Below are 23,591 nucleotides of genomic sequence, written 5' to 3'. Positions count from 1 at the left end.
TCTTGGCTCCTGATGTTCCTTCCCAGATCTTTGACTGAAATCTGCTTTCCAGCCTTTTCAATAGGATGATCTGGTTGGGAGCCTCCTTAGCTCGTCTGTAGCTTCGTGGAGGTGGAACATTTGATCTGGCCATCAGTCTGCGCTTGTGAACTTCATCCACATCATGGTCTCTTGATTCTTCTGAGGTTGTGATTTCAGAAGGATCATTCTTAGAGATGATCATGATTTTCTTTCCTTTGGCAGCTGCAACCTTTCCTCCGATGCTGTTGACCAATCTTTTCGATGAAAAGTTGCTCATCATGGGAGACTGTATCATGCAGCTCTTGATTGTTTCTTCCAGCTTGTGATTGAGCCTCTTGATTTCATGAGATGCTCTTTCACATTCTGAGTTGGAGACTCTGAGCTCTTCTTCCAGTCGGTTGTTCTCCATGATTAGCTGGTCAAGACAAGTTTCATCCGGAAAGTAGATGATTGTCTGATGTTTAGCTCGTTCATCATTGATCTCCTTATCCATTTTCTGATTCTGCTTGAGGAGATGTTCGAACATTTTCCTCAGCTGACAGTGATCAGTCAGGAGCTGATCAAACTCGTCAGTTTCAACGGATGAGCTATCTCCAGATTCTGAGTGGTCTCCTGAAAGCATCAGGAAGTTATCAGTATATGGAGTTTTTGTGAGAGATTTTACCTCTGGGCCATTCATTCCATTGTCGTAGCTGTTGTCGGCTACACTTTCTGATTCATTGGCCATCAGGGCTCGGCTCTCATCATCTGAGCTGGAACTGTCGAAGTCGGATGATTCTGATGTGTCGTTGGATGAATCAGCATCATCAGCAACCATCGCTTTCTTCTTCGAAGATCTGCGATCTTTCTTCGCTTTCAGTTCCCTGCGCTCAGCTGGAGTCAATTCAGGGCATTCATTTCGAAAGTGCCCTTTCTTTCTACATCCAAAGCATTCCAATTCTTTGATGTCGTAAGCGGCTGACTTCCTTTCTCCGCTTCGATCTGTGGAATGTCTGGAGTCCCCTTCTCTTTCTTTTCCCTTGTAGTGCTGCTTGTGGAACCTTCTGTACTTCCAAAACTTAGACTCCATCTTGTTGAATCTGTCAGTCAATAGGGCATATTGACTGAAGAAGTCCTCAGGATTGAGTTCCGTTGGCTCCTTGATTTGCTTCTTGCCTTCTCTGATCGAGGCCTTCAGTGCAACTCCTCTTGAGGTTGATGGACCATCTTCGTCTGATCCTCCAGCCTTCTTGTTACCAAGATTTCTCATAAGGTCGAACTCATTTGCCATGAGATCGGAGAAAAGCTTGTTTGTCGGGAGCTGACTGAATCATGGCTTATGCTGATGAGCGACTGAGTAGATCTGCCATTCTCCACGTGGCAGTGCTCGAAGAATCTTCAGGTTGATTTCTCGTTGAGTGTATTTATCTTTGGAAATGGATTGAACTTCATTCAATATAAGATTGAATCTTTGTTCCATTTCCTCGACAGATTCATTCTTGAGCATGAGGAAGGAGTCGAATTTCTGGCAAGCTATGGATAGCTTATTCTACTTAATTTCCTCAGAACCTACGCACATTCTTTCCAGAATGTCCCACATCTCCTTTGCTGTTCTGCACTTGATAATCTTCATGACATACTTGTCAGGAACGGTGCCGGAGATGATGCTTTTGGCGAGGTTGTCTAACTCATCTTGCTTCCTTTCTTCTGTGGTGAAGTCTGCCTTAGACTTGGGCTGGTCCTCATCGTAAGGTTCCTGATGGATGTCAGTAGGAACCCTTTTTACAGTTTCGGTGATGATGATCGGACCGCTGGTGATGACTTCCCACATTCTGCAATGTTGGGCGGTGAGGAAGCTTTCAAGCCGAAACTTCCATATGTCGTATTTTTCAATACTAAACATAGGTAGAGAAGATAATCTGCTGTGGTTAGTCTTCATCAAAAAAGAGAGAACGGATAACAACAGATAGAGCAAATAGCAAGCACAAAAGTAAGAAAGAGTAAAACTTCTTCGAGACCTTTAAGAAAGGATCTAGTTCAAGTAGGAACTAGTCAGAGACAGATAGTTCTTGCGAACAACCTGCTCTGATACCAATTGTTAGGTCCGGGGGGGTCTCGAATAGGTGTATGGGGGGGGGGAAATACACCTATAGGCTATTTTTGGTCTATCTACCAACCTCAATCAGAGGGATCTCAGTCAGAGATAGAAAAGAAACTTTACAAGCAAACCAGACACCTGTTTAACCGAAATTAGTTTTGACCAACAGGGTTGACGACTGATACTGAAAGCTCTTCAGTAAAGAGTTATCAGTTAAGTCACAAGAACTTAACTGATCCACGTAAGGGCTTCAGTCGTGTTTGCAAAGATAGAGATGATATCACTCTTCCTTACTATCAGAGGATAGTTCAGTCAGATTGATATCACACGCAGCGGAAATTAAACTTAGTTTCGAATAGCCTCGGTGGAGCAAATAGTTGGATTAAGGTTTCTCTAGCAGTTAGTCAGTGTTCAGTTTTATCAATAGAAATAGCGCAGTTAAGAATGTAAAACTGAAAGCTGTAAATAACACAGAGACTTTTACGTGGTTCGGAAAAACTCTTTCCTACATCCATGGCTGGTTGATCAGACCAACAATCCACTCCGCAAGTGCTTGCCTGGTGCACTGCAAACCGTGAACTGAAGATAAACTCTCTTCAGCACCTACACACCTCGCGTAGGGTTTCTCCACCTACACACCTCGTATAGGATTTCAGCACCTACACAACTTACGTAGGATTTCCCTGCTAAGCACACCTCGTGCTCAGACTTCTCTTTCAGAGTTCAGAGTACCTTCCTGAATCTCCGAATCACTCAAACACTCTTATGGGGGAGAGGTTTAAACGAGTGCCAACTATACTTACAAAGAACAAGTTCTTAGAAGCAAGTTTGACCTTTGGCTTCTGAGTACACAGAATATATGCCTAGGGTCTAAGAGAATGTATGTAATCAGCAGTGACTGATTTTGGCTTTGGAATTCTCTTCTTCGATTCAAGCTTTGAGCGTTTAAGCTTTGGGCTGAGTAGCTATTTCGGCAGAGCTTCAGCTTATGTTGTTGAATCGGTGAAGATTGAAGTGATCCTCGAGCGCTATTTGTAGGAGAACTCTTGAATAGATCCGTTGGCGTAAATCGTCCTCAAGATTTCTTTCGTTGGAGAGCAATTCGAATTTGGGCTGAGGCTTCAATCTTCGAGGTTCCTTGTCTGTGTGGAAACGGCTCTCTTTGAACGACAGGAGATGTGACATCTCTGAAAAGTAACCACCAGATAGGAATGACCTCTGCAGAGATAAGATATTGAGATATCTCTGCATTTAATGCGTCTGTACTTGAGCGTACGTGGCTTCCTCTGAACGTTGGAAGATCAGTCCTAGGAGGAATGTTCAACTGATACTTGACTTTAGTATCAGTCTATGGCGCGCATTAAATAATCAGTCTTCAACTGATTCTTCAACTGATACTTCAGTTGGTAACTTCAGTCTTCATTCTTCAGTCTTCAGTCTTTGACACCGCAACTAAACTAGAAACGAACTCTAACACTTGAGTTCAAAACGATTCTAGTCTATTACATTTAGGTCCTATGAATTTTCGTATCATCAAAACAAGGGTTAGGATATTCCACAAGGTTCCCAACATTGCTGCATATAGATGTCCCTTCCTTCTTCATGGAAACCGTTTATGAAAGCGGTTTTGACATCCATTTGCCAAACCTCAAGGTTCATGTGGGCTGCTATGGCAAGGAGTATTCTGATAGACTTAAGCATGGCAACCGGCGAAAAGGTTTCATCATAATCTATACCCTGTTCCTGGGTATAGCCTTTCGCCGCCAGTCTAGCTTTAAAAGCTGCGACTTCGCCATCCGAATCTCTTTTTCTCTTGTATACCCACCTACTACCTATAGCTAAAAAGCCATCTGGTAGTTCAGTTTTCTCGTATACATCCATAGCAGCCATGGATTCTATTTCAGAAACCATGGCGTCGTACCAAGAATATGCATCTAGATCTTCCATCGCTTGTCTAAAGTTATCAGGGTTGATATCCTTTTGTTCATCAACAGGAAGAAGATCCCAAGACTCTCTCAAGAACATAACCCGATCGGGTTGAACTACAACCCTCCCACTACGACGAAGCGGTGGTGGTACAACTGTGACAATGGTTTGTGCAGTATCCTGTGGTGCATTCACTTGCACACTTGGCAGCGGTGGAATTAGACGGTGGCAGCAGAAGGCTTGGCACCGGCGGCTACAATAGCCTAGGTCGCATTCGATGGCGGTTGGAGGAGGATGGAGAGAAATAGCTAAAATTAACCTCCAATCGATGGGAATCGGCGGTGAAGGCTAGGCACACCAATCGACGGTGACGCACGGGAATCCGGCGGCCAGGTGCATGTTAGATTTGTATACTGAAAGCAAGAACCTTTTATGCTTGTATACAATTATTCCTATGTTCACTGTTTTAATCTCCTATCTGTTTGTGTTCATGATTGCATATGTATGTTCTTTATCTCTATATAAGTAGATTATATGGTGTGTTGTAGATCACAGAAGACCATATAATTGGATTAACCTTAAGAGATATAATATGATCACATCCGAGATGACTTTAGGACGAGTCATCGGTTTAGGCTGCGGTATAGATGGAAGTAGTTTGTCTTGGCTACTTGTCTATACTGGTACAGTCATAACGTATTGATAGGACCACAGTGAGATGTATTCTTCTATCTGATTTAAGTGAAGAATCAAAGATCTCGATGACTTATAAGATCTTAATACTAATAAGATTTCATATATATATGTTAATTCGTATATCACTTTGACTTACTATGAGTGAGAGTTATATAGTAACTTGAGTACTCTGTATCTTGGGTGATAGCGGTTAACATATGATATTTGATTATCTGTATTAGTACCCGTATCCGATATAGGATAATGATATCCCCTTAAGAAGCTCAATAATGTTTATTGCGCTAAACCCTGCAGGTTGATTAAGTTCAGGCGCAATAATAAGGTTTGAGTGGTACTGCTTAAGGATTACAAAGAGATTAATTAATTTAAGCTGTCAGAGCTCTAATTAATTAATGGATGTCGGATATTTTAAATACGGGGATTTAATAAGTCTAAATACAAGCCCCGACTCATCACCGGCAATAAAGAGGTAAGTCAATATTGGTTCTCTAGTGGAATGAACTAATATTTATAAATTAATTATGGTCTGGGCTGACCATAATTAATTTATTTGAGGCTCATCTTTATTCCTTGTATCTGGTCCCTGGACTGGCCCAAAGTCTCCTAGCCCTAGTACAGGCAGAAATCGCCTCCTACACTAAACTGGCGCCTCCTACACTAAACTGGCGCCTCCTCACATATTTAATTCTTTAAATACAGCTGTCTGCTCTCAGGAAAATACACACACTAATTAATTAGGGTTTTTGAGAGAGCAGAGAGGCGCAGGAACGATTTGAGGACGTCCCAAGGCAGAAAGCTCCCACACGTTCCTGCGCTTCTCTGCTCTCTCAAAACCCTAAATAATTAGTGTGTGTATTTTCCTGAGAGCAGATAGCTGTATTTAAATAATTAAATACGTGAGGAGGCGCCAGTTTAGTGTAGGGGCGATTTCTGCCTGTACTAGGGTTAGGAGACTTTGAGCCAATCCAGGGACCAAATATAAGGAATAAAGATAGGCCTCGAATAAATTAATTATCCATGGTCAGCCCAGACCATAATTAATTTATAAATATTAGTTCATTCCACTAGAGAACCAATATTGACTTACCCCTTTATTGCCGGTGACGAGTCGGGGCTTGTATTTAGACTTATTAAATCCCCGTATTTAAAATATCTGACATCTATTAATTAATTAGAGCTCTGATAGCTTAAATTAATTAATCTCTTTGTAATCCGTAAGCAGTACCACTCAAACCTTATTATTGCGCCTGAACTTAATCAACCTGCAGGGTTTAGCGCAATAAACATTATTGAGCTTCTTAAGGGGATATCATTATCCTATATCGGATACGGGTACTAATACAGATAATCAAATATCATATGTTAACTGCTATCACCCAAGATACAGAGTACTCAAGTTACTATATAACTCTCACTCATAGTAAGTCAAAGTGATATACGAATTAACATATATATATGAAATCTTATTAGTATTAAGATCTTATAAGTCACCGAGATCTTTGATTCTTCACTTAAATCAGATAGAAGAATACATCTCACTGTGGTCCTATCAATACGTTATGACGTACCAGTATAGACAAGTAGCCAAGACAAACTACCGCAGCCTAAACCGATGACTCGTCCTAAAGTCATCTCGGATGTGATCATATTATATCTCTTAAGGTTAATCCAATTATATGGTCTTCTGTGATCTACAACACACCATATAATCTACTTATATAGAGATAAAGAACATACATATGCAATTATGAACACAAACAGATAGGAGATTAAAACAGTGAACATTGGAATCATTGTATACAAGCATAAAATGTTCTTGCTTTTAGTATACAAATCCAACAATCTCCCACTTATACTAAAGCAAACTTTTAGTATACAATGTGTCTAAATACTAGCTATTACAACACTATCACTTCTTCTCCCATTTATACTGAAAGATTTCTCTAAGTGGGTGGCATCAACCGCAACCCCATCCCTCAAGCATGCTTCTCGTAGGCCTTTTGCGGCAGACTCTTCGTGAAAGGGTCAGCTAAGTTCTCCAAAGTATTGATCTTCTCAACCAGCACATCTCCTCTGCTTACGATTTCTCGTATGATGTGGTACTTTCTCTCTATGTGTTTGGTCGCCTTGTGGCTCCTGGGTTCCTTAGAATTTGCCAATGCACTTCTGCTTTGCACTCCGCCATGATACGGCTCCACCTCCCAAGGTAAACACATAGCCAGAAGTAGATCTCTTCTCATCCCGGTCAGCCTGGAAATCTGAATCAGTGTAACCCAAAGGAGTTAGACTGTCAGACTGGTAAACTAGCCTATAATCTCGACTCATTTTCAGGTACTTGAGAATATGCTTTACCGCAGTCCAGTGTCCTGGTCCAGGGTTCGACTGATATCTTGCAACCATGCCAACGACATAGCAAATATCAGGTCTCGTGCAAAGTATTGCATACATGAGGCTACCTACAGCGGAAGCATATGGTACCTTCCTCATTTCCTCAACCTCACTAGGCGTCTTAGGACACATAGTCCTTAGACAGAGGAATGCCATGTCTGAAAGGTAACAACCCTTTCTTGGCAGTTTGCATGCTGAAACGAGCAATCACAGTATCAATGTAGGACGCTTGAGATAAGCTCAACATCCTTTTCTGGCGATAACGAACGACCTTGATCCCCAGGATGTACGCTGCATCTGCTAAGTCCTTCATTTGAAACTGTTCGGATAACCACTTCTTTATGTCTGATAATAGCTCAACATTGTTGCCAATGAGGAGGATATCATCTACATAAAGTGCAAGGAAAACCACGTCACCATTGGCATCTAAACGGTACACGCAACTTTCGTTTTCACAACGAGTAACGACCTCGTCGAAATGTTTGTTCCATGACCTGGAAGCTTGCTTAAGTCCATAAATGGACTTCTTCAGCTTCCATACAAGATGCTCTCCGCCCTTCTTCACAAACCCTTCGGGATGCTGCATATAGATGTCCCTTCCTTCTTCATGGAAACCGTTTAAGAAAGCGGTTTTGACATCCATTTGCCAAACCTCAAGGTTCATGTGGGCTGCTATGGCAAGGAGTATTCGGATAGACTTAAGCATGGCAACCGGCGAAAAGGTTTCATCATAATCTATACCCTGTTCCTGGGTATAGCCTTTCGCCGCCAGTCTAGCTTTAAAAGCTGCGACTTGGCCATCCGAATCTCTTTTTCTCTTGTATACCCACCTACTACCTATAGCTAAAAAGCCATCTGGTAGTTCAGTTTTCTCGTATACATCCATAGCAGCCATGGATTCTATTTCAGAAACCATGGCGTCGTACCAAGAATATGCATCTAGATCTTCCATCGCTTGTCTAAAGTTATCAGGGTAGATATCCTTTTGTTCATCAACAGGAAGAAGATCACAAGACTCTCCCAAGAACATAAACCGATCGGGTTGAACTACAACCCTTCCACTACGACAAAGCGGTGGTGGTACAACTGTGACAATGGTTTGTGCAGTATCCTGTGGTGCATTCACTTGCACACTTGGCTGGGGTGATGGAATCGCCTGTCCATTGCCTTCGATTTCTTGAAGGACAATCTCGGACTTAGATTTGTGTTTATCTATATAATCCTGTTCCAAGAATCGTGCGTTGGTGCTAACAACCACTTTCTGATCCTTAGGATTATAGAAATAACCACCTCTTGTTTCCTTTGGATATCCTACAAACAGCATTACTTCGCATCTAGGTTCCAATTTCTTTGCCTCTTTGTCAAGCACGTATGCAGGACAACCCCATATCCTCACATGACTCAGGCTAGGTTTTCGCCCTGACCATAGTTCAATGGGAGTCTTAGGCACAGATTTGGACGGTACTAGATTCAGCAAGTAAGCCGCCGTTTCCAAGGCATATCCCCAAAACGAAATAAGCAACGATGCATAACTCATCATTGATCGTACCATTTCCAAAAAAGTTTTATTTCTTCTCTCCGCTACACCATTCTGTTGGGGAGTACCAGGTGCAGTCAATTGGGATGTAATCCTAGAATCTGACAAGTATTGCAAAAATTTGTTTTCGAGGTATTCGCCACCGCGATCAGACTGCAATGACTTGATAGATTTACCCAATCTCTTCTCCACTTCCGCCTTGAATTCTTTGAATTTCTCAAAGCATTCAGACTTGCGTTGAAGTAGGTAAACGTACCCATATCTTAAGTAATCGTCAATGAAAGTGACGAAGTACTCATACCCTCCACGAGCTTTTGTGGACATCGATCCACACAAGTCAGATTGAATCAATTCTAACATATGCGAGGCCCTATTCCCCTTAGCCTTAAAAGGCCTTGCCGTCATCTTTCCTTCTATACAGGATTTGCAGGTTCTAAATGGAACAGCTTGAAAGTCTTTCAAGATTCCATTTGATACGAGCCTTTGGATCCTATTTAGATTGATGTGGCCTAACCTTAGGTGCCACGCATGCGTATATTGTTCATGAGAATAATATTTCCTCTTACTCGGATTTGGACATATTTGTGATGTAGATGCAATATGGACAGAATTTTCAATTGGACATGTAATAGTATAGATAGAGTTATTCAAAATTTCGGAGCAAATAGTCATGTTATTTTTCATGATAGAGACACCTCTATCAAAAGTAACAGAATATCCATCCAAAAATAATTTTAAAATTGAAATAATGTTCCACCGAAACTCCGGCACATATAAAATATCTCTCAAAACTAAAATGTCATCACCAAAACATAAAGATAAATCTCCAATAGCAACAGCTGCGACTTTCGACGCATTGCCCATGGAGATGGTGATCTCGTCACTTTCCAGACTCCTTGTCGGCTTGAAGCCCTGCAAGGTGTAACAAACATGATCAGTTGCCCCCGTATACACTACCCAAGAATGAGTAAAAAACGAAGCTAAGCATGTTTCAGTTACTAGAACTTGTAACGTACCTTGTCCGTTTGCCTTGATGTCGCAGCCCGATTCCCGACGCTAGTTATAGCGGGGAACGAGTATCGATACGACTATTTTAAAAGAATAAAAGACAGAAGAATAGATTGAACATCAAGCGGAAGCTCGTATGACAAAGTGTTAAGGAAATCATCTTAAATCAACTCCAGGGGTATAAGCGTCAACATCGTCATAACTCCAAAAATATCAGGAATTTCAAGATCAAAAATAAAACGGGTATGGCTCATTTTTCATAAGGATTCACAATATACAGAGTATCGCAGCAAAAGATGAATCGATTATATGTATGAAGACATATAACCGCGAGTAAATTGCTTAAATTCAAAAGAAAAACAAAGTATCTCATTCATCAAGACTTTATCGACAAAATGGAAATGCGATAAAGTAAATACATCAACTAGATAATCCCCCACCAACACCAGACCAATCTCGCTCCTCGCTTAGCCTGCACATTTAGAAATACATGCAGGGCATGAGTACATAATACTCAGTGGGCAAACGCCGAAAATCAAGAAAGGTGCTCTTAGAGCTATAGGTTTGAAGCTTGCCACATCTCAGCAATACACAGAAATAATTTAGCGTAAATGAATTTGTGCATGCAGTTTTAATAATCATAACATCATAATAAAGTAACTGCGCAGTTTAAACATTCATCATGTATGTACCACATCCACTACTCATCATCAAAGGTACTGAGAAGTAGGCCTCCCTCTCAAGTACCGTGACCGGCCGACCCGAAGACGGCTCACAGTCACCTCTGTGCACAAAATCCCGCTTGTGGCAGGACCGAATTCGTCTCATCTCATCAGTAGAGGGTAACATACAAGCTCAACATCAAAAATTGGCAAGTCAAACAGTTCTGAAACATCATTTATCTCAAAGCATTTGATCAACTCATAACATCATTAACTCACTTTAGAAAGCTCGTAGGATATACATATACTCAAAATATTGCCCACCTGAAGTCCTTCGCTAGTTTCGGAAAGAAAACAGGCGACTTACTTCTTCGTCTCGCTCGGTCTTCATAATTCATCATCATCGTCATCGAAGGTTCATGTGATAAAACAAACCTTAGTTAGAACTCATTACTAAAATCCAATCTCGTCTCAACGATAACTTCTCACTCAACGTCTATTTACCCGATAAGACTCAATCCCTAGGTATACTCAACTTCTAAGGATTCACACGTCCTACACTCGACTTAACTCTCAACTCGGATCATACTCATAGCATTCAAGCACATAAACAAGCATGAACACATAAGCATATAAAATTCACACATAGATAAGTCAAAAACAACCTTCACACTGCACTGACTCGCTTTAAAAGCCTCACCAAACACGGTACAGAACTCCAATGGAGTCGTAATCTATACCAAAAGAAACCTATTTGAGTCTAGTTTCATTTAAAAAAACGTAGGATCAAAAACTCGAAGTATTTTAGGAGATATGACTGGTTTACTACAGTCTACCATATTCGGCAGTTTTGAGCAATCGAAAACTTGGATTTTTGACAAATAGTAAATGTTGTCCACCTGGGCTCAAATTTGGTGGATATCTAGCTAACACAATAAGCTTAATACCATAAAAATTTGGAAAGCTACATCACACATGAAGCTACTGAAAATAATGACTCTTTCCCCTTTTCTCTGAAATTCCCGGTAGTAATGTGTAGTTTCGGTTTTGTATTTTATAAAAATATTAAAAGAGGTACAAATGACTTGAAATTTTACCGGTGTGCTCAAGACTCATGTAGGGACTTACTATAAAAGTTTCAAGACTATTAGACATCGACAAACCATCGATCACAGTAGGTCAGTAGGCCTACGAAATTCACCAAAATCTCATCTCAAACTCTTTAAATGCTCAACTCAACATTCCTTCAAAGAAAACTCATCAAAGCTCATTTTTAAACACTTATAGCACTCAAAAATATTCAAGTACAACATAATGCTCATCACACTCAATCTCGACTCTCCTCTTACATCATGAACTCAAATCTCAAGGAAAACGTTTCAACGAACGCATCAATTCAATTCTCTTTTTATTTTCATGCTCAAAATTACTCAAACACTCATGTATGACCTCATTCACCATATAACTCAAAAACTCACATAAACTAAATTAAGTCAAAATTTTACTTAGCCAACAAAAGACCTAATCAAACATACTTAGACACTAGTATCATGCTCAAAAACATATATCATAAATCAAATCACTTAATAGACACATAGGCAAGAAAGTCCTAATTTTTACCAAACTAAACTCTTTGAAATTTTATAAACACTCATGAATCTTTAATCTAATCATAGATCTTTCAATCTTAACCCATTTATCTCACATATAATCCATCAATTTACCAATTAGAGCATAGATACACATATCCCTAATTTTATTAAACTAACTCATATCAAAATCATCAATTGACATCATATACTCAAATTACTCCATCAATCATCATCATAGACATCTCATGGACTCATCTTCATTATCAATTCATCATTTTAATCATCAACTCAAAAATTCCCAAATTGGGGTAAACTAAACTCATCCAATTTTTTTACATCTCAAAGCATAGCTTTTCAAAACACACATCAATCATCACCAAACATCACATAGATCACTTTTCTCACCCCAAATCAAGGAAAGAAGAAGAAAATTTTTTGAAGGGTTGAAGACCCATTTGATCGAAAATTTTGGAGAAAGGAAAAGGGTGATTTTCTTGCTTCAATCTTTCAAGAATACTCACATACAACCTCATACAAGTCATATCTATGAATTTATACATCACTTACCCAAACTTTACACCAACAATCACACTTTCTCTCTCTAGCCTTGGAAGCAATCTTCAATGATCTTCTTGAATCCAAGGAGATTGAAGGTGTTTAGGCAAGATTTTGGAGTGGATTGATGTGTTTTGTATAATTTTTGGAAGCTTCGGAAGGTTCTACCATGGATGTTAATGGAGGAAGATGAGAGATGAAGGGGAGAGAGAGAGAGTGCCGAATTGGGGAGTGAGGGAGAGAGGTGGTGTCGGAGTGAGAGAGAATTCTTGCAAGATATCCTTGGATTTGGAAATCTTAAGGAAAGATTTGTGAATCTAATCAAATATTTGGCAATTAATGCCTTAGTCTCTCTCTCTAATCTCTACACTCTCACTTGGCAACTTGTGGTATTTAGTCACATGCTTGAGAAATTAAAATAATAATGTGAGAAGGGTGATTAAATAATAATCACAATAATTATGGAAATATTACTCATTAATAAAATACCATAGCATAATTATTCATGTGATCAAATAAAATAATTATGGCACCAATATTAGTGCACTCACTCAATTATAATATTCCTCATCGTAGGAAAAATAATTTTAAAAATATTATGCTAGGAAAAATTTCCATAAACCGTCATCATTCGATTTCTCGGTAAAAAATAAACCGCACTTGCTTTGGAAACTTAATCAAAATTCCAAGTGCTAAGGTCTCAAATAAAAAAAAAATCATAATAACTTGGTCCTAAAGACACACGTAACAAAATCACATAATCAATCGGTCACGTAAATTCACATAACATCACATCAAAGCAGTCGGCAAATACAGACAACCTAGACGCCTCTGACCGACTCTTTTCATCAAGATCCTCACTCTTTCTTTCTCGACTCAATGACAAACTCATTATTCCTATTTTCTTAATAGGACAGTAAATCTCTGATATCTCGATATCCGGTAATTCTATTCCCGGTAGTCGGAAATAAAATAAAATCTCAGCTCAATTCAATCAGCATCTCTATCTCAACTCATTTCTCGAACCTCATCATTCTAACTCTATCATTGGTTTGTCCACTCATATATCTATTTAAAGACAATCTGTCTTATCTGCTCATAAAAAAAAGTCTCGTATTTCGACATCTCAGTACTCTCATTAGTGTTAAGACACTATTTCTCAATAAGGAAAAGTACGGGGTGCTACATCCCACCCCCCTTAAAAAAAATTTCGTCCCAAAATTTGAGTGGCGCCTTCACGTGTTAACACGTCAAACATCCTTCTACGAAAGATGCCATCTCTCGCTTCTTATTCTCTATTCAAAACGTCGTTTCAGTTTTGGCATGTATTCATACTTTCCGCATGTGCGGTGTAAGGGGTATCATGAGCTTCACTCGTAATCTCATTCTTCAACTCTTCTTTATCAGGCACACACACTCTCTCTTTAAACAAAATGGCATTATCTGCCGTCTCTTGATAATTTTCCATTTTCTCGATTCGAATTTTCATTCGAAACATTTCCATCTTCTCATCCTCTCTCTGAGCTGTGACTATTCTAGATTGTAAGTCAGGTGTAACGTTCAGTGCAGAAATTATTATTTCTGTCGTTTGTGGTGGTATTACTACCTCCAAATTCATCTTCTCGAATTCCTTGATTAGGTTCTCTTCTCGAGTAAGGAGAAATCCTAACTCTTCCTGATTCTCTCTGCTTAACGCGTCAGTTACAACGTTAGCCTTTCCAGGGTGATAATTTATTCCACAATCGTGGTCTTTCACCAACTCTAGCCATCTTCTTTGTCGCATGTTCAGATCTTTTTGCTCAAAGAAATATTTGAGACTCTTATGATCGGTGTATATCTCACACCGTGCTCCATAGAAATGGTGTCTCCAGATCTTCAAAGCATGCACTACGGCTGCTAATTCTAAATCATGCGTTAGATAACTCATCTCGTGTGGTCTCTGTTGTCGCGAAGCATGCGCTATAACTTTTCACTCTTGCATTAGTGCACATCTTGGACCATTTTTCGATGCATCAGTATAAACTGCATACTCTTGATCCGCTTTCGGAACAGCTAAGTTGGGACAATAGTAAGCCTCTTCTTCAGCTTTTGAAAACTTCGTTCGCATTCGTCCATCCAAACGAACTTGACTTTTTTCTTTAGCAGGTGCATCAATGGCTTAGCGATTTTTGAAAAGTCCTCAATAAAACGTCGATAATACCCTGCCAATTCCAGAAAATTGCGAATCTCGTGCGGTGCGGTTGGCGATCTCCACTCCTGTACCGCTTGAACTTTCGCTGGGTCCACTTTAATTCCTCTCGCAGAAACAATATGGGCGAGAAAATTGATTTCTTCCAGCCAAAACTCGCATTTGCTAACTTCGCATAAAGCTTTTCAGCTTGCAATCTCTCCAACATGATCCTCAACTGCTCTTCGTGTTCTCGTTTTCTTTTCGAGTAAATCAGGATATCGTCTATAAAGACTAACACGAACTTGTCTAAGTATTCGTGAAAATGCGATTCATGAGATCCATGAATATTGCCAGAGCATTCGTCAAACCGAAAGGCATCTCTTCCAAACATCCTTGAGTTTATAGTAATGCCATATTGCATACACGATGCCGTCTTCGGAAATATCTTCCGATCGTATTTTCAGCTGATGGTATCCCATTTTCAAGTCAATTTGTAAAAAGGTGCTTGCTCCTTGTAGTTGATCGAACAGATCGTCGATTCGACGTAACGGATACTTATTCTTTAATGTCACTTTGTTCAACTCTCGATAATCGATACACAACCTCAAGCCTCCATCTTTCTTTTTAACAACCAGAACTGGTGCTCCCCACGGGGAAACAATGGGTCGAATGAAGCACAAATCTAGAAGTTCTTGGAGTTGCAGCTTTAACTCTTGCAACTCTGTGGGGGCCATTGTAACACCCCAATTTTCATAAACTTTACTATTTAAAAATTTAGAGAACAAAAGATAGTAAAATAATAATTTCTTGATTTATAAGGAAAAATTTAAACTAATTTAAAAATCAATTTGCCAAAACTAAAGTAGTATCATAAAAATAAAATAAAACTTAATAAGTTCAACTAAAATGTTCAATGTAAAATCCTTATCCCTAGTCATTCTCCACTTCCATGGCCACTTCGACTCTGAAACTGCAAAATTGAAAAAAAATAAGGGGTGAGCATATTGAAAATATACTCAGTGAGGAACATAACAAAATATTCATATACGTCACATATATAATCAAATCACGTTATCATACTTGTAAACATACGCCAAGAGACCGGAGCCCCTTGACAAACATAATCATAGTTTGAGTCGATGGCTTAAGTCCCATGACCAAACACATACATAGATCAATGGCTTAGGTCCCATGATCACACATAACATAGATCAATGGCTTAGGTCACATGATCACACATAACATAGATCAATGGCTTAGGTCCCATGATCGCACATAACATAGATCAATGGCTTAGGTCCCATGATCGCACATAACATAGATCAATGGCTTAGGTCCCATGATCACACATAACATAGATCAATAGCTTAGGTCCCATGATCACACATAACATAGATTAGGTCCCATGATCGCACATAACATAGATCAATGGCTTAGGTCCCATGATCACACATAACAACATAGTCATAAGATGCACGTAAACAAGTAATCAACGCGATAATAAAAACATATATAACCATATGAATAAGCGTAAAATCCATCACCTTAAAGTCGAAGGCAATTAACTAAAATCCGGAATGAAGGTCTTAATAATAATAGCGCCGCACCTAATCACATAAAATATAATTACTTATTCTTAATTTAAAATTCTATAATATATGTAAACGTATACCTATAATAAATAACCCATAATTAAAAATACTAGAAACATTAAACAACCATTCTGGAACAATTAGAAATAGTCATACTTGTAAACATCTTGTTTAACAAATTTTATTTTATTCGAGAAAGAAAAAAAATAACTAATAACCATATTAATACAGTATTAACTAATTAAACAAATTAAGGAAAGTGATCTAACTAGTTTACGAAAAAGGTTTGGTCAAATACTCCAATCAAAAGTGACGTGAATTATGAAGAATTCGCATAGTCTAGGATGAAGCATTTATAAATCAAATACTTTGGATTTCTGTAAAAGAAAAATACATGTTGGGATTCTAAATAAAAATACAACTTTTGATGTGATTATAGATTTCTAATAGAAGTCACCTATTTATCTATTCAAATATGTATACGAAAACAGACGTAAGAAAATAATTGAAAAGCTACTGATTTCTTAAAACCTTGCGTGAACAAAATAAAGAAAAGACGAAAACAAAAATACCGATTCTTATTGCTGCTTCGGTTCTGGTGTGTGTGTTTTAGGGTTTGAAAATTGATCCCATATTTATACAAGTCCTTAAAGAGTTCTAGTTCTACTAGGAAACAAAAATAATACTAATAATAATAATAATAATAATAGTCTAGATAAAATTAATGGTGCATATCTATATGTATCATGTAATTATTTAAAAAAAATAAGCTATACTAGAAAAATATTATTAATTAAACTTATAAAATAAATCTAAATTATCGAGGTGTTACAGCCATTCTGTACGGCACTTTCGATGTTGGTGCTGCGCCGGGCTCTAAATCGATCGTAAACTCGAGTTGTCGATCTGGGGTAATCCTGGTAAAGTCTCAGGAAAAACGTCTTTGTACTCTCACATGACTGGCACGTCATCAACATTTGCCTTGGATTCGTCTGGTTCAGATATACAACGTAAGTGGTTGTATCTTTTCTCCGCAAGAGTTTTCTTGCTTGCAGTACCGAGATGATCGGCGTCTTCTTCCATTTTCTCTCAATACCAATGAAGGAAGTAGGTTCTTGGCCAGGTGGCTGAAAAGATATCCGTCTCTCCTTGAATTGTATCTTCACATGGTTTTCTTCTAACTATTCCATTCCAAAATTATATCCAAGTGCCACATAGGCATCTATCTCAGGTTTCTAGCCTTGAGCTTAATCGATCTTAACTCCTATTCTAAGTTAAGGCACACGGATGAAACCGTAGTAATTCTGCCTATGGGTGTAGTTACTCTTTAGAGGTTGTGGAGCAGGTTCAACGTTCGTGTCGCAGCCCGATTCCCGACACTAGTGATAGTGGGGTACGAGTATCGATACGACTATTTTTAAAAGAATAAAAGATAAGAAGAATAGGTCGAACATCAAGCGGAAGCTCGCATCAAAAGGTGTTAAGGAAATTATCATAAATGAACCCAAGGGTAATTTCGTCAATGTCGTTATAACTTTTTAATTATCAGGAATTTCAAAATCAAAAACAAAACGGGTATCGCTCATTTTTCGTAAGGAATCACAATATGCAGAGTATCGCAGCAAAAGGTGAACCGATTATATGTATGAAGACATATAACCGTGAATACATTGCTTAAATTCAAAAGAAAATCAAAGTATATCAATCATCAAGACTTTATCGTCAAAATAGAAATACGATAAAGTAAATACATCCTCTAACAATTCCCCGCCAGCACCAGACCAATCTCGCTCCTCGCTTAGCCTGCACATTTAGAAATATATGCAGGGCGTGAGTACATAATACTCAGTGGGCAAACGCCGAAAATCAAGAAAGGTGCTCATAGAGCTATAAGTTTGAAGCTTGCCACATCTCAGCAATACACAGGAATAAGTTAGTATTAAATGAGTCTGTGCATGCAGTTTTCATAATCATGACATCATAAGTAAACGACTGCAGTCAAAGATCTCAACATGTATGTACCACATCTACAACTCATCATCATCAAAGGTACTGAGAAGTAGGCCTCCCTCTCAAGTACCGTGACCGGCCGACCCGCAGACGGCTCACAGTCACCTCTGTGCACAAAATCCCGCTTGTGGCAGGACCCAATTCGTCTTATCTCATCAGTAGAGGGTAACATACAAGCTCAACATCAAAAATTGGCAAGTCAAACAGTTCTCAAACATCATTTATCTCGATTTATTTGATAAGCTCATAACATCATTATATCATCAAATCATTTTAGAAAGTTCGGATAATATATGTATACTCAAAATATTGCCCACCTGAAGACCTTACTCAAAAACTCCCGTCAAAGCGGAGTTACTTACTTCCCTGCTCTGCTCGTGTCTTCAGGGATCATCGTCATCATCGTAGGTTCATGTCATAAAATGAATCTCGATTAGAACTCAACGACAAAAACTCATGCCTTAACTCATGCTCTATCTTATATTCTATCTCTTAATCGACTCTACATAACTTCTTCACTCATTTCAAATCCTTAAGTCCAAGGATAGGTTTCAAGAAAATCATGGTTCTAAGTCTCGATTTATCTCCCATATAAGACTCGTCTAATCTCATTAAAACACTTAGGCAACATAAACACATAAGGCACATAAGACAATACAATCAAACATCAACAAATCATGTTCTGTTTTTCCCACTGACTCAACGTCAAAATTTAACACGTTCTGACTCCGACATCTTCTGGACTCCAGACTCATACCAAAAGAAAGGTATGTGAGTCTAGTTTCATTAAAAAAAAAGTAGAGTCAGAAACTCCAAGTGGTTTGGGAGATATGGCGTTTTTACCACGGTCTACCATATTCGGCAGTTTTGAGCAATCGGAAACATTGATTTTTGAAAAATAGTAAACGTTGTCAAACTGAGCCCAAATTTGGTGGATATCTATACCATACAGTAAGGTTGATACCATAAAAATTTAGAAAGCTAGATCACACAGGAAGCTACTGAGATGAATGACTTTGTCCCCTGTTCTCCGAAATTCCCGGTAGAAATGTGCAGATTTGGTTTTGCATTTTATAAAAATAGTAAATCAAGTCCGAATGACTTGAAATTTTACCGGTATGCTCAAGACTCATGTAGGGACATGTTGTAAAATTTTGAAAGCCATTAGACATCGACAACCCGTCGATCACAGTAGGTCAGTAGCCTACGAAAAATCACCAAAAACTCATCTCAAACTCTTAAATGCTCAATTCAACATTCCTTCAAAGAAAATCAATCAAAGCTCATTTTAAACACATATAACACTCAAAAACATTCAAAAACATTAAAATACTCATCATACTCAATCTCAAATCTCCTCTTACATCATAAACTCAAATCTCAAGGAAAACGTTTCTACAAACGCATCAATTTAATCCTCTTCTCAATCTCATGCTCAAAAACACTCAATCATTCATTATTGACTTCATACATCATGTAACTCATTTTACACAAATAAATCCCCTATAATCATGCCAACTAAACTCTAATAAAAACTCATATATCCATATAACTCTTCATAAATCATGACAACTTTCACATAATGGTCATAAAGCAAATTAGACCTCATGTTATCAATCATTGACTTCTCAAGGTATGAAAACTCAAAAATTCTCATAAACTAACTCAAGTCAAAATTTTACTTAGCTTAGAAAAGACTTAATCAAACATATTAAAACACTAACATCATGTTCAATTACCTATATTCTAAGCCAAAACACTTAATAGACATATATACAAGAAAGTCCCAATTTTTATTAAACTAAACTCTTTGAAATTTTATAAACTCACATGGATCTTTAATCTCATCATATATCTATCAATTTTAGTCATTTAAACTCACATATACTCCATCAATTTTATAAATTAGAGCATAGATACACATAGCCCTAATTTTAGTAAACTAACTCATATCAAAATCATCATTTGACATCATATGCTCAATTTACTCCATCAATCATCATCATATACATCTCATGGACTCATATACATCATCAATTCATCACCTTGATCATCAACTCAAAAATTCCCAAATTGGGGTAAACTAACTCAACCAAATTTTTACATCACAAAGCATAGCTTTTCAAAACACACACAAATCATTACCAAACATCACATAGATCATTTTTCTCACCTCAATTCAAGGAAAGAAGAAGAAAATTTTTTGAAGGGTAGAACACCCAAATTTTCGAAAATCTTGAAGAATAAAAGAGGGGGTGATTTCTTGCTTCAATCCTTCAAATATACTCATATATATCATCATACAAGTTTAATCTATGAATATAGAGATCACTTACTCAAGTTTTTTTTTTTCACCAACAATCAAACTTTCTCTCACTAGTCTTGAAGCCAATCTTCAAGGATTTCCTTGGATTCAAGTTGATAGGAGGTGTTTAGGTGGAATTTTGTTGGTGATTTATGTGTTTGGCATATTTTGGTGAAGCTTCGGAGGTCTCTCCAATGGTTGACAATGGAGGAAATATGAGAGAGAAAGGAGAGAGAGAGGTGGCCGATTGGTGAGGATGAAGGAGAGAGAGAGTTGCTTGAGAGATATGAATGGATTTGCAAGATTTAGATGATCTTATAGAGATTTTGCAAATCTTAAAGAATATTGGCAATTAATGCCTTTGATCTCTCTCTCACTCTAATCTCTCTCTAATCTCTACACTATCAATCCTTACTCTCTCCATAATATACTCTCAACTCTCTACTCTCTCAATTCTATACTTAGCAAAATTTAGGCATATAACATATGGTAGAGAGAATTAAAATAAAGTGTGAGAAGGGTGATTAAATAATAATCACAAAAACTATGGAAATATTACTCATTAATAAAGTACCATAGTAATTATTCATGTGACCCAAAATAATAATAATAGCACCAATATTAGTGCACTCACTCAATTATAATATTCCTCTTCGTAGGAATAAAAATAATATAAAAAAAATTATTATACTCGGAAAAATTTCCATAAACCGTCATCATTCAATTTCTCGGTAAAAATAAACTGCACTGTCTTTGGAAACTTAATAAAAAAATCCAAGTGCTAAGGTCTCAAAATAAAAATCATAACAACTTGGTCATAATGACACACGTCACAAAATCACATAATCACTCAGTCACGTAAATTCACATAACATCACATCAAAACAGTCGGCAGACTCAGATAAGTTAGACGTTTCTCTAACCGACTCTATTTATCAAAGATTCTCACTCTTTCTTCCTCGACTCTATTTCCAACTCATTATTCCTATTTTCTTAATAGGACAGTCAGTCTCTGATAATTCGGTATCCGGTAATTCTATTCCCGGTAGTTGGAAATAAAATAAAATCTCAGCTCAATTCAATCAGCATCTCTATCTCAACTCATTTCTCAAATCTCATCATTCTAACTCTATCATCGGTTTACTCACTCGTATCTCTATTTAAAAGACAATCTGTCTTATCTACTCATAAAAAAAGTAGTCTCGTATTTCGACATCTCAGTACTCTTATTAGTGTTAAGACACTATCTCACAACATGAGGAAAAGTACGGGGTGCTACATCCCACCCCCCTTAAAAAAAATTTCGTCCCGAAATTTGAGTTATTCCTCTTCAGGAAAAAGCTCTGGGTACTTCTCTTTCATCTTCTCTTCAGTTCTCATGTTGATTTTTCTTGACTGTGATGTCTCCATTGGATTTCCACCAAAGGAATCGAATTGTCCCTCAATTGTTGGATCTTCCAGTCCAACATAGCATCAGGTCTCTCTTCATGGCCCAAATCTGGTTCCAGGGACACTTCTTCTTAATGGATGACGTGTTTTGGATCAAACACGTGCTTTCTCAATTGAGAAACATGGAAAACGTCATGGACGTTCGCGAAGCTCAGAGGCAACGCTAGCTTATAAGCTACATGGCCTACTTACTCTAATACATCATAAGGTCCTATATATCTCGGTTTGAGTTCTTGTTAACTCGAAAATAACATGCTCCCCGAGATAGGGAAAAACCTATACAAACATCATTTCTAACGTCAAAAGAATCTATCAGTGATTACTCAATTGTTGAGTTTTCTTTTCTCGATTTTGCTAATCGATTGCCATAACTCATGGCTAAGTGGTCTCACTTCTATTGTGGAAGTCTTTAATAGGTATAATTGTATAAGGTTGCCAAAGTGGCGCCTTCATGTGTTAACACGTCAAACATCTTTCTACGGAAGATGCCCTCTCTCGCTTCTTATTCTCCTATCAAAGCGTCGTTTCAGTTTTGGCACATTTTTATACTTTTCGCATGTGCGGTGTAAGGGGTATCATGAGCTTCTCTCGAAATTTCGTTTCTCAGCTCTTCTTTATCAGGCACACACAGTCGCTCTCTTAAAACTAAAATGGCATTATCTGTCGCCTCTTGATAATTCTCTATTTTCTCGATTCGAATCTTCATTCGCAATCTTTCCATCTTCTCATCCTCTCTCTGAGCTGTGACTATTCTCGATCGTAAGTCAGGTGTCATGCTCAGTGCAGAAATTATTATTTCTGTCGTTGGTGGTGGTATCTCTACCTCCTAATTCATCTTCTCGAATTCCTTGATTGGGTTCACTTCTCGTGTAAGGAGAAATCCTAACTCTCCCTGATTCTTTCTGCTCAATGCGTCGTTTACAACGTTAGCTTTTCCAGGGTGATAATTTATTCCACAATCGTAGTCCTTCATCAACTCTAGCCATCTTCTTCGTCGTATGTTCAGATCTTTTTGCTCAAAGAAATATTTGAGACTCTCATGATCGGTGTATATCTCACACCGTACTCCGTAGGAATGGTGTCTCCAGATCTTCAAAGCATGCACTACGGCTGCTAATTCTAAATCATGCGTTGGATAAATCACTTCATGCGGTCTCAGTTGTCGTGAAGCATACGCTATAACTTTTCACTCTTGTATCAGTGCACATCTTGGACCATTTTTCGATGCATCAGTATAAACTGCATACTCTTGATCCGCTTTTGGAATAGCTAACACTGGTGCAATAATAAGCCTTTTCTTCAGCTTTTGAAAACTCCGCTCGCCTTCGTCCGTCCAAACGAACTTGACTTCTTTCTTTAGCAGGTGCGTCAATGGCTTAGCGATTTTCGAAAAGCCGCTAATAAAACGTCGATAGTATCCTGCTAATCTCAGAAAACTGCGAATCTCGTGCGGTGTGGTTGGCGATCTCCGCTCCTGTACCGCTTGGACTTTCGCTGGGTCCATTTCGATTCCTCTCGCAGAAACAATATGGGCGAGAAAATTGATTTCCTCCAGCCCAAAACTCGCATTTGCTAACTTCGCATAAAGCTTTTCAGCTTGTAA

The 23,591-nt window shown here is 38.3% G+C and overlaps 1 long non-coding RNA gene across 1 annotated transcript; it reads right to left on the bottom strand.

Moving 5' to 3' along the window:
* Positions 1–17,784: 17,784 nt before the first annotated feature.
* LOC130992929 (uncharacterized) lies at positions 17,785–20,983 on the bottom strand. Its single transcript, XR_009091489.1, has 3 exons — positions 20,571–20,983; positions 18,552–18,615; positions 17,785–18,027 (listed from the first exon to the last, which is right to left on the bottom strand). It is a non-coding gene; the product is annotated as an uncharacterized LOC130992929 (long non-coding RNA).
* Between the last annotated feature and the right edge of the window lie 2,608 nt (positions 20,984–23,591).

Source organism: Salvia miltiorrhiza, chromosome 7, assembly GCF_028751815.1.
Source record: "Salvia miltiorrhiza cultivar Shanhuang (shh) chromosome 7, IMPLAD_Smil_shh, whole genome shotgun sequence".
NCBI classification, from domain to species: domain Eukaryota; kingdom Viridiplantae; phylum Streptophyta; class Magnoliopsida; order Lamiales; family Lamiaceae; genus Salvia; species Salvia miltiorrhiza.
Note: the sequence above shows the minus strand (reverse complement) of the source record. Positions and strands in the feature narration are given on the sequence as shown.